General features: G+C 37.1%; 1 protein-coding gene and 1 pseudogene across 2 annotated transcripts in view; both read left to right on the plus strand.

The window, feature by feature from the left end:
- DNAJC1 (DnaJ heat shock protein family (Hsp40) member C1) overlaps window positions 1-15,409 on the plus strand; it is a 186,503-nt gene that overhangs the window by 135,966 nt on the left and 35,128 nt on the right. The window lies entirely within an intron of this gene.
- LOC118608910 lies at window positions 4,770-4,878 on the plus strand (annotated as a pseudogene).

The raw sequence follows: 15,409 nt of genomic DNA on the forward strand, positions 1-15,409 counted from the left end.
ACTGAGGCCGGTCGCTGCTTGTGCTGGGCCTGTGACCGCTTAGCAGGAGGAAGTAGTCAAGCTGAGGCCAGCCGCTGCTTGTCTGGGGACCTTTGAGAGGTTTTAGGAAAGTTCACATCATGAACTGACTCCACCATCTTGACCAAAAGTCAATAGTAGACCTCTTAAATACCATTTCATTGGGGAATCACTCTTTCCTAAAGTATTTTCTAACAAATTCATCTTAATCGATCTTTCCCTTATCTGAATTCTTGTAGCACTATTTCTCTACCACTTAATTATACACTTGGGTGTATAGTGCCTTCAATTTTCTAGCATTTTGTTGGTTGTAGTTTTTTTCAATTTAAAAAAACTTGCTAATTGCTATATGGAAAATAGTGCGGGTGATACAATCATAAATGACATGCCTAATTTTGTCCTTAACATTAGCTAATGTTAAGTGGCTATTATGTACAAGGTACTTTGCTGTACACTTTGTGTCTAACTTATTTAATCCTCACAGCAACCCATATAGTATATGCTTACCTTTTCCTCATTTTATACAGGAGAAAACTGAAGTACAGAGAAGTGAAAACTTTTTCAAATTAGTTAGCTAATAAATGACACAGCTATGATTCAAACCCACTCTAATAGCTTCAGAATCCATGTTCTTAACCACTACCTTTATATCGTCCAGTTGAAAAGGTAAGACAACCTAAATAACCATATTTTGAAATATATTCTAAGAGCTTTGGGAGAGGCTTAAAGTCCTTGTACAATTCAGCAGATGGCAAGATTACTTCCACCTAGGGAAAAAAAAAACAAAGGCTTTATGAAGGATTTGGATGTTGGGTGGGGAGAAACATTCCAGAGAGGAACTTGCATATGTAAAGCATTCTTGAGACAAGACTGTTCACAGCATATTACCAGGAAGAGTGAGTAATGTGGTTTAGCTGTGACAAAGGATACTTAAAAGTAGGTTGCAGTCAAATCATAATTTCGAATGTGAGATTAAGTTGTTTAAATCATATTTTATCAGGTGTACAATGATATTAAGTCTATCTTAGAAATGTTTCACGGCAATGATGTATAAGGTCAAAGGGAGGAGAAGGGCTGATTAGAAAGTTATTGCAGTGGTCCAAATAAGAGATCATGAAAACCTGAGTTAGGAAACTAGAGGAGGGACTTATGAATATTTAAGATTTGTCAACTGATTGGCTATACAGGGTGGGCATGGAGGACTAAAAATGGCTACCAGGTGATTGGAAGAGTCAGGTACCGTTGAGCTCAGTTAGGAGGTGATAGTTCAGAGATATGATCATTTTGAAACATGCCAAGTTTATGATGCCAGTGGAAAGAAACATCTGGCGGACAGTTAGAATATAGAATATAAGAGATCAGAATTACAGATGCGACTACTGGCATAAATTTAACAGCTAAAACCTAGGAACCATTTAGGGGAAAAACATCTGGGGGCACATGAGGAAAAGCAGAACCACCAAAGGAATATTCTTCCAGAGAGCTGGAAGGCTTAACGTAGAATCTTGCCGAGAGGTCAAACAAGTGTGGCAAATTTATCAGCCACACTTAGGAAATCTAGGTGGTGAGAACATGAGTGTTTACACTTATACTTTGCCTTCTGTATGCCGTTTTATTCCTTTACCTGAGATTCTTATTTTTCTTTGCTTCCTATCATTGGCTATTCTACTTCAAATCATCATAGCACATGGGAATCAGATTAACTATGGTATCTACATACGTTGCATAGATACGAATAAAGTGAATATTATTGCGTGGTAGACATAACCTAGCAACATAAAAGACCGGGCTGATATGAATGAGGCCCGCCCTCTGCTACAAAAGAAAGGAAATCCAGTTTTCTTTTAGTGCCAACATCATCTCAAAACTACAGTCATAAGCAGCAACTGACACCACAGAATTAAGCCTCGGTGCCAGTTTTAATACCTGCTTGAGGCAAAAATTATTCTCTTGGGTTCACAGTTCCCTGGAATTGAGCCTCTTGCATAAAGCCTGGTGTCAGGGGCTGCCGTTCTGTGGGAGGAGGGGGAGAAGAGTTCCGTGGTCAGAGGCAGGAGGCGCTAGGCCCCCTTGGGCCTGACGGAAGCCGTGCAGAAGCTGGTCTTTGCCACAGCACTTAGGGCTTTGGGGACGCCTGTTGAGGGGAAGTTTAGAAACCTCAGTGAAGAAGTGCACACTAAAGAGAATTGTCATTCTAAGAACAGAAGAAAACCAATTTGACAGAGACCATAAAAGTGACTAATTTTAATGTAAATGGTCTCTTGACAGGACAAGAGAAAAACAGAACTTCCACACGGAGTTCTGCTGTTTGTGGTTGGACTAAACGGCCGAAATAAGAATAAATGAGACGGTCAGATCACTCAGAATGCAAAACAGAGATAAGGATGGAAAATAGATATGTTATACTTTCCCATTCTAATAAAAAAAAAAAAATGGGAGATGCAATATTTAATGAAATAATGGCTAAGTTTCCAGAATTGACAAGACAATCCTCATATTCAAGAAGTACATGATGTTCTAAACAGAATAAATGAACACATCTAAACAAACCATGGAGAGAAATAGAAAATCTTAATGCCAGTTACGCCATCAATTATCTTTTCAATCTGCAACAAAAGATACTAGAGAAAGTATCTTCAAAGTGCTGAGAGACAATAATTGTCAACTTAGCATTTTACATCTTGTTAAAGTTAAAAATAAAAGATATTTTCAGACCCTTACTTCGAAGGCTACCAAAGGAGCTTATTCAGCTAGAATATTGAACACAGAAGGATGGATAAGGCAGCAAGATAAAGCTGTGACTAAAGTAAACATTCTGATCAATTTTAAGCATTGACTGTAAATTACTGTAATGATGATCATGAATTTGGAGGGGGTTAAAAACGAGCTGAAACTAAAATATGTGATAGCAATACTGAAAAGAAGGAAATCATAAAGATCCTAAAATAATTTTTGCCTATTAAATGGGAGGATAGAGATACCGATTGATTAACCACTAATAAAACTAGGATGTAAAACTTTCAAACCAATAGATGAGTAAAAACTTGAGGAACAGACTGTAGGAAAAGAAAACACATGGTAAATAAAAAGTATAAAGTCCAAATATTTCAATAATCACAATAAATGAAAACAGACCTTTCTAATTGAAAAACTAATACAAAATACAGCTAAATATTATTTGTAAGAGAAACATCTAAAGCACAATGTCACTGTAAGATCGAAAGTTAAGGGATAGAAATAAGAATCCTGACTCAATATTTATACATCTAACGACATAACCCAAATTTACAGATGGCAAAAAATATATACACAATTACCACACTTTCAAGGACCAGGGAACTTCTATCTTATAAATATTCTAAGATATGTAGAAGAAAAACTCTCAAAGCTCTTTTATGAGACTAATATAAGTCTTAAACGTGTATTATGAAAAAGGAAAAGTTAATGTTACATTTGAATATGTATACAAAAAATCTCAAAAGTGTTGTGTACTTAGTTATAAAAACTTGTTTTCCACAATCTTTGATTTGCTTTAAGATAATATGGGGGGGGGAGTAGATGGTGGGTCCATGAAATAAGACTGCTCCTGTATTTGTTGAAGCTGAGTGATGGGTACAGAAAGATTTATTAATCTACCGTTTACATGTTTAAATTTCTTCATCTTGGTTTTTTTTAATTGTCACAATCAGTAACTATTAGAATTCATTCATTATACCCAACTGCTGAAATGTAAAACCCTTTATACATACTGGTAAAATACTTGAAGCATTCCTTTAAAAATCATGAACATGAAAGTAATACATTTCCTCCCATTCAGCATCACCTGGAGATCAACTTCATAAAAAGTTACTCATTTGCTCTGAGACATTAGGGCCAAAAAAAAAAATAAGGTAACTTTCCTGAGTTCCTGGTCTATTAAATAAGTACAAATGTAATACCTACCTAGGAACATGGAATGTAGACAATTTAGTTGAGCTACCCTCAGCCGAGCCCAGCCTAGATCTGTCATCTCCACAGACTGAGGTCATAAATAAATGCCTGTTATTTTATACACTGAGATTTGCGCTTGTTTGTTTTGCCAAGTATGTGAAAGAAAAACAGTAACTTCTCATTGCTGTCGATGGGAAAGTAAATTGGAGAACAGTCTGGCAATCTTCAACTATAAAGTTGAAGGTACCCATATCTAGAGAAATATACATACATAGATGAGTCATTTAAAAGATGTTCATTACAGCATTCTAAAAGTGAAAAATTGGAAATAATCTAAATGTCCATCAATAAGAGGAATAAATGGGTAAATTATGTAGTTATACAATGTGTAAAGTTGAATGGTTCCCTCCAAAAATTCGTGTCCACCCCAAATGTGATCATACTTAGAAAAAGGTTCTTAATTAAAATGAGGTCATACTGAATCAGGATGAGCCCTAAATCCAAGGATTGGTATCCATATAAAAAGAGAAAATACACCAAAATACCCGGGGGGAAAGTCCATGGCAAGATGCGGCAGAGATTGAAGTGATCCAGGTACAAGCCAAGGAATACCAAAGATTACTCGCATCCATCAGAACAGACTCTCCCTCAGAGCCTCCAAAAGGAATCACCCTGCTAACACCTTGATTTCAGACTTCCGGTCTTCTGAACTTTGAGAGAATAATGCTGTGCAAGATACCCAGTGTGTGGCAATAATCTAATGGCAGCTCTAGGAACTAATACATAACAAATACTACATAGCAGTTAAAATGAATGAACTGGTCTACAGCCATGCCACCCTGAACGCACCTGATCTCAGAGGCTAAACAGGGCCGGGCCTGGTTAGTACTTGGATGAGAGACCACCTGGGAATACCAGGTGCTGTAGGCTTAAAAAAATAAAATAAAACAGAACTATTTAGCAATATGGATAACTCTTAAACTTTATAGCATGATAAATCTTACATAATCCCAAGGAAGACATGGAGGTTAGAGAAGAGACTGTGACCTCCACTAAGCAGGTGGTACTAACTGGACAGAGTGGCTTTGCGCTTCATTACAAAAGTGCGTAAGGTACACTGAGAACTATAAAGAGTGCTGAAAGAAATTGGAGACAATAAATACGAAGGCATATATGTTCAAGAGTTGGAATATTTAATATTGGTAGATGAGCATACCACCCAAAGGGATCTCCATTAAAATGGAATTTCGAGCAACCTCATACAACCAGAAACACTGAAAATTGGAAGACTCACATTTTCTGACTTCACAGCTTACTACCAACCTATACTAATCGGGCAGGCTCTCACTTCTCAGGCCCCCAGCGACCAGTATTCTTTTTGCCCACAACGCTTGTCCATGGACCAGGTGGCCATGGCACGTGTGGGCATGGTAACCAGAGCTGGCGCGTGCGCCCTGGGGGCAAGGGCAGTGCTCTCCCGGTATGTAGTCACTTTGAAGAAGACAGGATGGAAGACAAGATCATCGAGATGGCTGTATGCAAGCCCTGCACCTCTGGGCATTGCTTACCACCTGTGCTGTTCTGAGACAAATTCAAGGACAGAAGAATTCAGAGTGCCTTAAGGAAGATTGGATACCAAGCAATGACTACGCAGGATTCTGCCGTCCACATGAAAGGGATGCCGGAATCCCAGAAAAGCTGAGTTCGCATCAAGAGTAGAAGAAATTATCCGTGGTCCTATCAAAGAAGGAGCTGCCAGACTTCAGATAATAAAGCTCGATGTGACACTGAGTAGGTTTTCCTGCAATGGGAAAAGATGCCCATCTGTAAGCTGTTTTCAGATGAATGTCAAGAAAAGTTACTGCAACTAAAAGAAAAATGTTATGCTATTGAAATCGATTGTAGAAGAGAAGTACCCTTATGTGGTAGAATGGTACACTAAATCACATGGTTTGCTTGTTGAACAGGCTTTCTCAAAAGCTAAACTTAAATTGTGGCAGAATCTGACATGCTCAAAGAAAGGTGAAAATTTTTTTGATAAGCTCCAACAACACAGTATCCCTGTGTTCATATTTTCAGCTAGTACTGATGATATACTAGAGGATTATCTGTCAAGCTGGTGTTTATTATTCGAATGTCAAAGTAGCCTCCAACTTCATGAATTTTGATGACAATACAGTGCTCAAAAAATTTAATGGAGAACTAATTCATATATTTAACAAACAAGATGATGCCTAAACGAAAACATTTCAATCAACTAAAAGACAATAGCAATACAACTCTGCTGGAAGACTCCCAAGGAGACTTAAGAATGACGGATGGAACAGCCAGTGTTGAACACATTCTGAAAACTGGACATCTAAATAATAGAACGGATGCGCTCTCAGGAAAGTATTTGGACTTCTGTGATGTCGTTCTAGCAAAAGATGAATCATTAGAGGTAGCCAACTTTATCTCACAGCAGATTCTGTAAACAAGCATTTTTCAAGAAGACGTCTCTCCTACGGGTACAATTGATGGAAAAACTGATTGTGTGTTCATCTTATGAAAGACTTTTTTACATCCTTTCTCTGGAAGTTTTTCCTATGTATTACTGAAGTATTTTCAGACATTGAATCCATTAACTGGAAACTCCTTTTTCTTCATCTCTCTCAACACACTCACTTTTTTTTTAACATTTAATAAATTCAAAATTTTTAATGTAATTCCCTCTTTTTCTGGAATGAATTTTGTAGTTTAGTGTTATCATGAAGTTTTTGAGGAGTCCTTTTACACTGGGAAAGTTTGATGAGCATGATTTTAAGTATTGACATTTTCGTAATTTGTGTGAGTTATGCTAATGGTAACACCATCTCTCGAAATTGTGTTATGTTGGTTATTTACCAGAAAATACTGGCACTTGGTGTTTGAAAAAAACTTGGTATCCACATTTCACTAATTATAAAATGTTCCCTATTGATGCGCTGATAATAAACATGAAAAGCCAAAAACTATATTAATCAAAATAGTGTGGTACAGGTATAAAGACAGTTATATAGACCAATAGAATAGAATAGTCAGAAATATTCCTTCCATATATGGTCAAATGATTTTAAACAAGGGTGCCAGAACCATTTGAGGGGGGAAAGTCAATCTTTTCCACAAATAGTGTTGGGAAAAATGGATGAAAGATTGAAGTGCTGGACGCTTGCCTATACTATACTAAAAATAACTCAAATTGGATCAAAGGCATAAATGTAAGAGCTAAAACTATCAAGTGCTAAGAAGAAAATATAGGGGGAAAGATTCATGACATTGGATTTGGCAAGATTTCTTAATTATGACACCAAAACCACAGCAAAAGAAAACATTGGATGAAATGGACTTTGTCAAAATTTAAAATGTATGGATATCAAAGGACACTATAAAGACAGTGAAAATGGAACAGTGGGAGAAAATACTTGCAAATCACATATCTGATAAGAGATTAATATCCGGAATATATAAAGAAGTCCTACAACTCAGCACCACCAACAAAATGCCTAATTCAGAGATAGGCAAAGGACTTGAATTTCTCCAAAGATATACCGATGGACAATAACACATGAAAAAATGCTCAACATCAGTAATCGTTAGAGAAATGCAAATCAAAACCACAGTGAGATACCACTCTACACCACTAAGATGGCTGTAACGAGGAAAAAAAACAAATATTGGTGAGGCTATAGAGAAAATGGGATCCTTGTCAGTTACTGGTGAGAGTATAAAATGTTTCAGCCACTGTGAAAAACAGGTTAGCGGGTCCTCAAAATGTTCAACATCACGTTATCATAGGAGTCCCCCACCAATCCCATTCGTAGGCATGTACTCGAAGGAATCAAATACATGTGCACACATGTTGATATCAGTACCGTTCACAATAGCCGAAAGGTAGAAACAGACCAAATGTCCATCAGTAGATTAATGGGTAAACAAAGTGGTTTATACATACTGTGGAATATTAGCCATAAAAGGGCTGAAATCTGTTACAGTGTGGACGAACGCTGAAACATTGTGCTAAGTGAAAAAGTAAAGGTCACGTATTGTGTGATTACATGTATATGAAATTTCCAGGATAAGTATATCCGTAAAGGCAGTGTAGATTGGTAGTTTCTCAAAAAACAGGGGGTGGAGGGAATGGGGAGTTAGCGTTTCATGGGGACAGCGTTAAACTTGAGATGATGAAAAAGTTCTGGAGATGGATAGAGGTGATGGCTGCGCAACAGTTTGATCGTACTTAAAGCCACTAAATTGTAGACTTAAATAACTAAAAATAGTTGATGTGGTAAATGCAGTGAGTGAGGGAGGTTTGGGCGTACTGAGAAGCGGATGGGAAACGGGAGCCGGGGGAGCAGCGTGGTCGCCCACGCTGATAGGACACAAACTAAACTAGTCCTCGCACCCCGGCCTCCCTCCAGAGGACTACCTGGAAGTTCGGTAGCCCAGGGCTAACATTTATTTAAAGATTACTTTCTGGGACTTTAGCTTTACAGCCACGTTCATGTGCTCAAACGTATCTCCTCCGTCCTATGATGCCAAATCTTTCCTGTGGTTTGAGACATCAGCACACCGTCTCATTCAGGGAAAGTTCCGTCCTATAGCATCATCTGTAGGTGCGTGGAGAACAAAGCCGGCCGGAAACCCTCACCCGCGATGTCCCTCGCACTCTCTTCTTGCCTGCGTTTGTTATCAGGCTGTTCCGACTGCTCTTAACACTGCTGTCCTCTTTGAATGGAAGCGTTACTATTCCCGTAGAAAGGCAAACGAGCTTATCAGTCTGCTTAGTTACAATCGAGAACTGTCTAGTGGCAAATTTCTGCCCCCCTCAGAATAGCGAGAATCTGTTTCTTTTCATTATTCATTCTGCTAGTCAGTCAGCCATCCCATCAGCCATAATTATCATAAGCCTGCTGTGCGTCAGGCAAGGATATACATGCTAAGATAATCAAGGAATTCATATGTTTTTACCTACTGATACATATATTATGCCCCATTTTTATTCTCGAGTATTAAAATACATGAAGGAATAAGAAAGGACTTTATGTATTATTGTTCAAACCATAAAAATCCATTGACTGATACTGTTTATGTGTAAGTGGAAAGCATCAGAAGCCATACATTTTTAAGATAAAATGAGTAAGGAAGGAAGAAAATATGACAGTTCAATAGCTTTTTCTCGAGAGTAAGGAAACATCGGTGAGAGAAAAAATCACAACAAATGTTAAATTTGGGGGGAAAAAAACTAAACTATCCTGTCTAAAAACACAGTTACATATATGGTGGTACAGATATGGGCATCATGCTGTGATTTGATCTCAGTGTGAGATTGGTTTCTACACTTTTCACGTTCACTTCCCTCCCTCATCCCAGGAACCATCTTAACAGATGTATACCACTGGTCATAAGGAGACCTGGATAAAACATGAAAATGTACTACCTTTACAAATAAGCAGCTCTTAAGCACACACTTCATCTAAGTTTCTGTTTTCACCTAAAAAGCTGCTTCTAATAGGTTTTGTTTGTGATCTTCTAGATTTCAGTTCAAGTCTCTTTGAATTTGTAGAGATTAGTGAAGACCTAAATAACGCCTATTTTTTAAATTATCATAATTTTAGAAACTACTCCTTTTTATTGTTTTCCTTAGCTATATTTTTGTTTTGATCCCTTTTCTCAAGTTTTTTTCTGAGAACCTACTATGTATCTAGGACTTTATCAGAAAACGTAACTGGAAAGCAAATTATGACCTCCTGATCTATAGAATTTGCAAGTCTTTTCATGACAGTGATGTTGTTTGAAATCACAATCCTACTTTAATTTTATAGAAACGTTGAAAAGGTATCCCACCTTTAGCAATTGGGCTTGATATTTTTTTTTAAAGATATTCCGTGATACATACGCCCATTGTCAGTGACAGCTTAACACTTGTACTTGTAATCTAAAAAACCGACAGAGAATTACTGGGCTAAAACTGGGAAACCTCAGGTCTTACCGTGGCCCTGTCACTAACGACTCGGTGAACCCGACGAAGCTTTTTCGATTCTGTAGGCTCTGGATGCTCTCCCTTTCTTTTATTGTAACAGAACGTTAGGCTAATTGTCTCTGTGATGTCTTACAGTTCTAAAATTTTATTATATATAATGGCAGATAGAAAAACCATTGAAATGAGGCTGTTTTAAGAGGATGTAACTACTAAATATGTTGACTTTCATGCTTGAAGAAAGCTTATTAGAGGTCAGTGTATGTATATTCCAGTTATTAAATTAAGAATCAAGTACTGTTCTGTTAAATAACTTTTGGCAAATACTGGACACATGGCTGAATAGAATAAAAATATTGTAGATTTTTAATTTCACCTTTACCAATCATAAATCTTGATTTCTTTAAAGAATTCCTTCAATATCTTTTGGTTTCAGTTATTTTTTCCCAAACAGGATGATACAGTAAATTTTCTGCCTAAGAATAGTTTTTCTTTTGAGATCACATTTGTCTCTAAGAGCTATAAATCTTTAAATAAAAATATCCATTGAGACATGAAAACGTCTCCTTGGTAGATATCTTGAGCAAGAGATCTATATTTTGAATGTCACTAATCTTGGGAGATCTCCCTGAAAGGATGAAAGCAGCTCAGCTCACTCCCAAAGCCTCTCGGACCTTTTACTGTCATTTCCAAATGCACTTGAGATTGGCAAGATAGGCAACAGAAGAGGTGGAGTTGCGAGGCAGTCCTCCTCCTCAGTCTGCAGTCACCACCACAGTTCATCCTCATTAACAGGCAATAAAAGGAAGGGCCAGTTGCCGCCTAATTGATTTTATGATTTGGTCATCACGTTCACATGGACTTCCTTCTAGTCCCTGCAAGGCCCTCATCCTTCCTCTTTCAGAAAGTCACATCTGTCAGAATTCCATCCTTGTCCCCAGAGCTATCGAGAACTATGAAGAGTTGGAGATTTTACTCGCAAGCAAATAAGTTTCATGGATGTCGTTAGAAGACACGAGACCCCAGGATCAGAGATGAAGCACATTTTATTACCTCACAGCAATGGCAGTAGCTAGAAAATCAGCATTTTTATTTTGGTTCCCTAATCCCAATTCCCATAGCACAATACGAAGAGGGCCAGATGGCCTCCTGTACACCAGTGGGCTATTTCACAGGAGGAGGAATCCTGAGCTCAGCAAATTCACATCTTTTAGAACAGGCAATAAGCAAGGCCACCCTTTTCCCCAGTGGGAGGAGTTATCTTCATCGTACTAGATAGTGAGAATGTTTGCCCTTTGATCCTGAGGGAGACACTATCTCTTCACATCACTGCTTATCTGTTGGGCTGCTTGAAGGCCCTTACAACTTGACAGTAGCTTCCCCCTGAGGAAAATGACCCAAGAGAGAGCAAGGCAGAAGCTGCCGTGTTTTTTATATAACCTGTCCTTGGATGTCACACTTTGTCATTTCCGCAATATTCTATTAGTTACACAGGTCAGCCCTAGCCACTGTGGGAGGAGCCTGCACATAGGGATCACTGGGGATTGTCTTGGCGGCTTGTGACACAGTGGTTATGTAAGATATTAATACGACGACCATGAGTCTGAATAAATTCAAGATGATCAAAATCATATCAACTACCTTTTCATACCACAATGATATGAAACTAGAAATTACAAGGAGAAATTTGAAAATTCACAAATGTGTGGTGATTAAACAACATGCTTTTGAATAACAAGTAGGTCAAAAAATAAAAAGAGAAATCAAAAAATACCCTGAGACAAATGAAAATGGAAATAACATACCAAAACTATGGGATCCAGCAAAAGCAGTTCTAAGAGAGATATTCATAGTGATAAATACCTATCTCAAAAAATAATAAAAATCTCAAACAACCTAACTTTACCCTTCAGGAAACTAGAAAAAGAATAAATGAAACCCAGAGTTACTAGAAGTAAGGAAATAAGAACTATCCAAGCAGAAATAATGAAATAGAGACTAAAAAGACAATAGAAAAGGTCAGTGAAACTAATAGCTGGTTCTTTGAAAAGACAAAATTGACAAACCTTGAGCTAGATAGACTCACCAAGAAAAATAGAGGTCTCCAATAAAATCATGCCAATATGCCTGATGAACACAGATGCAGAAATTCTTAACGAAATATTACAAACAATACAATGAAAGGATCATACATCATTATCAAGTGGGATGTATTCCAGGGATGCAAAATGGTTCAAAATCTAGAAATCTGTGATACACCATATTAACAAAATAAAGATTAAAAATTTCCACATCTGTTGGAAGATCGTGTAAAGCTTTTGACAAAATTCAACATTCATTACGATAAAAACTCTCAACAGAGTGGGTATAGAGGGACATACCTCAACCTAATAAAGGCATGATAATATGACAAAGCCAATATCATACTCAACAGTGAAAAGCTGGAAGCTTTTCCTCTAGGGTCAGAAGCAAGACAAGGATGCCCGCTCTTGTCACTTTTATTCAACATAGTATTGGAAGTCCTAGCCAGAGCAATTAGGCAAGAAAGATAAAAGGCATCCAAATAAGAAAGGAGGAAGTAAAACGGCCACTAATTGCAGATGACATACAATAAAATGAAAACTCTAAAGACTCAACCAAAAAAAAAAAAAAAAAAAAACCAGACCAATCAACGAATTCAGTAAAGTTACAGGATACAAAAGCAATATATAGAAATCCGTTGTTTCTGTACACTAATATAAACTATCAGAAAGTGAAATTAAGAAAATAATCCCATTTACAATGCATCAAAATGGATAAAATGCCTAGGAATAAATGTAACTAAGGAAATAAAGACTTGTACACTGACTATAAAACACTGATGAAAGAAATTGAAGAAAACAAAAATAAATGAAAAGATATTCTGTGCTCATGATTGGAAGAATTATTGTTAAAATTTCCATACTACCTAAAGCAATCTATAATCAATGCAACCCCTATGAAAATTCCAAAGGCATTTTTCACAAAATTAGAACAAACTTTTAAAATTTGTATGGAATCACAAAACACCCCAAGGTGTTTCTAAGCATAGCCAAGCAATGCTTAGAAAGAACAAACCTGGAGGCATCGTGCTCCCTGATTTCAAACTATGTTACAAACCTATGGTCATCATAACAGTATGGCATTGGCATAAAAACAGATCAGTGAAACAAAATAGAGATCCCAGGAATAAACCCGTGCATATACAGTCAATTAGTTTATGACAAAAAGCAATATGCAGTGGGGAAAGGACAGTCTTTTCAATAAATGCTGTTGGGAAAATTGGCCAGCCACATGCAAAAGAATGAAACTGGACCAGGAGGAACATAGATGAATAGCTCCTTGACATTGGTCTTAGCAATAATTTTTTGCGTTTCACACCAAAAGCAATGGCAACAAAAGCAAAATTAAACAAGTGAGACTGAATCAAACAAAAGCCTCTGTATAGCAAAGGAAACCATCAACAAAATGAAAAGGCAACCTACCGAATGGGGAGAGAATATTTGCAAATCATATCTGATAAGGAGTTAATATCTAAAATATATAAAAGATTTATACAACGCAATAGCAAAAAAAAAAAAATTAAAATATGGGCAGAGGATCTGACTAGATATTTTTCCAGGGAAGACATACAAATGGCCAGCAGGCACGTAAAAAGGTATTCAACATCACATCATCCGGGAAATGCAAATCAAAACCACAATTAGATATCACCTCTTACCTGTCAGAATGGCTGTTATCAAAAAGAAATAGTGTTGACAAGGATGTGGAGAAAAGAGAACCCTTGTGCATTGTTGGTACAAATGTAAATTGATGGAGCCACTATGGAAAGTAGTATGGAAGTTCCTCAAAAAATTAAAAATAGAACTACTATATGATCCAGCAATATACCACTTCTGGGTATTTGTACAAAAGAAACGAAAACACTGACTGGAAAAAAATATAAGCATTTACAGTAGCCAAGGTATGGAAACAACCGAAGAGTTCAGCAGTGAATGAATGAGTAAAGAAAATGTGGCATGTACAATGGAATATTATTCAACTGTTAAAAAAAGAAAGAAAGAAAAAAAGGATCCTTGCCATTTATGACAACATAGAAACAGATAGACCTTGAGGGCATCATGCTAAGTGAAGAATACCAGAGAAAGGCAAATACTGGATGATCTCACCTATATGAGAAATCTTTAAAAAAAAAATTTTTTTTTTAAAGACCAATCTCATACAGAGAAGAGATTGGTGGTTGGCAGAGGCAGGAGTTGAGGGCGGGTGAAATGAGTGGGGTGTTAAAAAGGCACAAACTTCCAAGGACAAATATTGAATCGTTATGTTATACAACTGAAACTAATATGTTACATGTCAATTATACCTCAATTTAAAAAAAAAATATTAGAGTAACTGAATAAAGAGTATATGGGAACTCCATACTATTTTAACAATTTTTCTGTAAGTCTAAAACTATTTCAAAATAAAAGTTAAAGACTGAAAGAAAATATTTATAAAACATATTTGACAAAGATCTGGTGTCCGCACAGTGTAAGGAACTCTTATGACTGAATAATGATAAACAACCCAATTAGCATATGCGCAAAAGACATAAACATAGATTTCAGCCAAGTAGATCTGTAGTTGGCCACTAAACACCTGTAAAGATGCTTAAAATCATTTGTTATCTGGGAAATGCAAATTATGAACACAGTAAGATACATTTCATTCCCACAGAATGGTCAAAATTAAAACGACAACCAATGTCAAGTGCAGGTGAGGGTCTAGAGCAACTAGAACCCCCAGACATTGTGGTTAGAGCGGTAAAATAAGACAGCGCATGTGGAAAACCACTTGTGTAGTTTCTTGTAAAGTGAAATGTATACTTTTCCCTATGACCTTGCAACTTCACCACTAAATATATATACAAGAGAAATTGAACCATGTGACTACTAGGACAGTTATAAACACATGTCTGTAGCAGCTGTATTTATAATACCTAAGAACCAAGAGCTGGCCGCTACCCAGATGTCCATCAATAGGAGAATGGGTAAACAAATTGTGATGCAGATCTTTTTTCTGATATGTTGTATTTGCTCCCAGTTTGTGGCTTTCATTTTTCATTTTTTAAATAGTTTCTTTAAAAGACCAAAAGTTTAAGTTCAGCGAAGTCCAAATATTTGTGGTCTTACTGTTTTAAAGTCATTGTTACACACTGCCGGTTTTCTGACACAGAGAAGATTGTCACAACCTTTATACTGAAGGAGTCCCTGGGGGCGGGCATTAACGGAAGCATCCATTTTTTGCGATTCGGACAGATCCTAAAGCCTTTTTTGTTAGAGGGTGGGCCTCATTCAAGGAGAGCCAGTCTGCAAAGAACACCATCAAAGAGCTTAAGTACAATTTGTAAATGAGAACTGTTTCCTCCAGAACCCAAAAAACACCTTAAAGAAATGGTTAGTGCTG

The sequence above is a fragment of the Rousettus aegyptiacus genome, unplaced genomic scaffold (assembly GCF_014176215.1).
Source record: "Rousettus aegyptiacus isolate mRouAeg1 unplaced genomic scaffold, mRouAeg1.p scaffold_m13_p_10, whole genome shotgun sequence".
Lineage (NCBI taxonomy): Eukaryota > Metazoa > Chordata > Mammalia > Chiroptera > Pteropodidae > Rousettus > Rousettus aegyptiacus.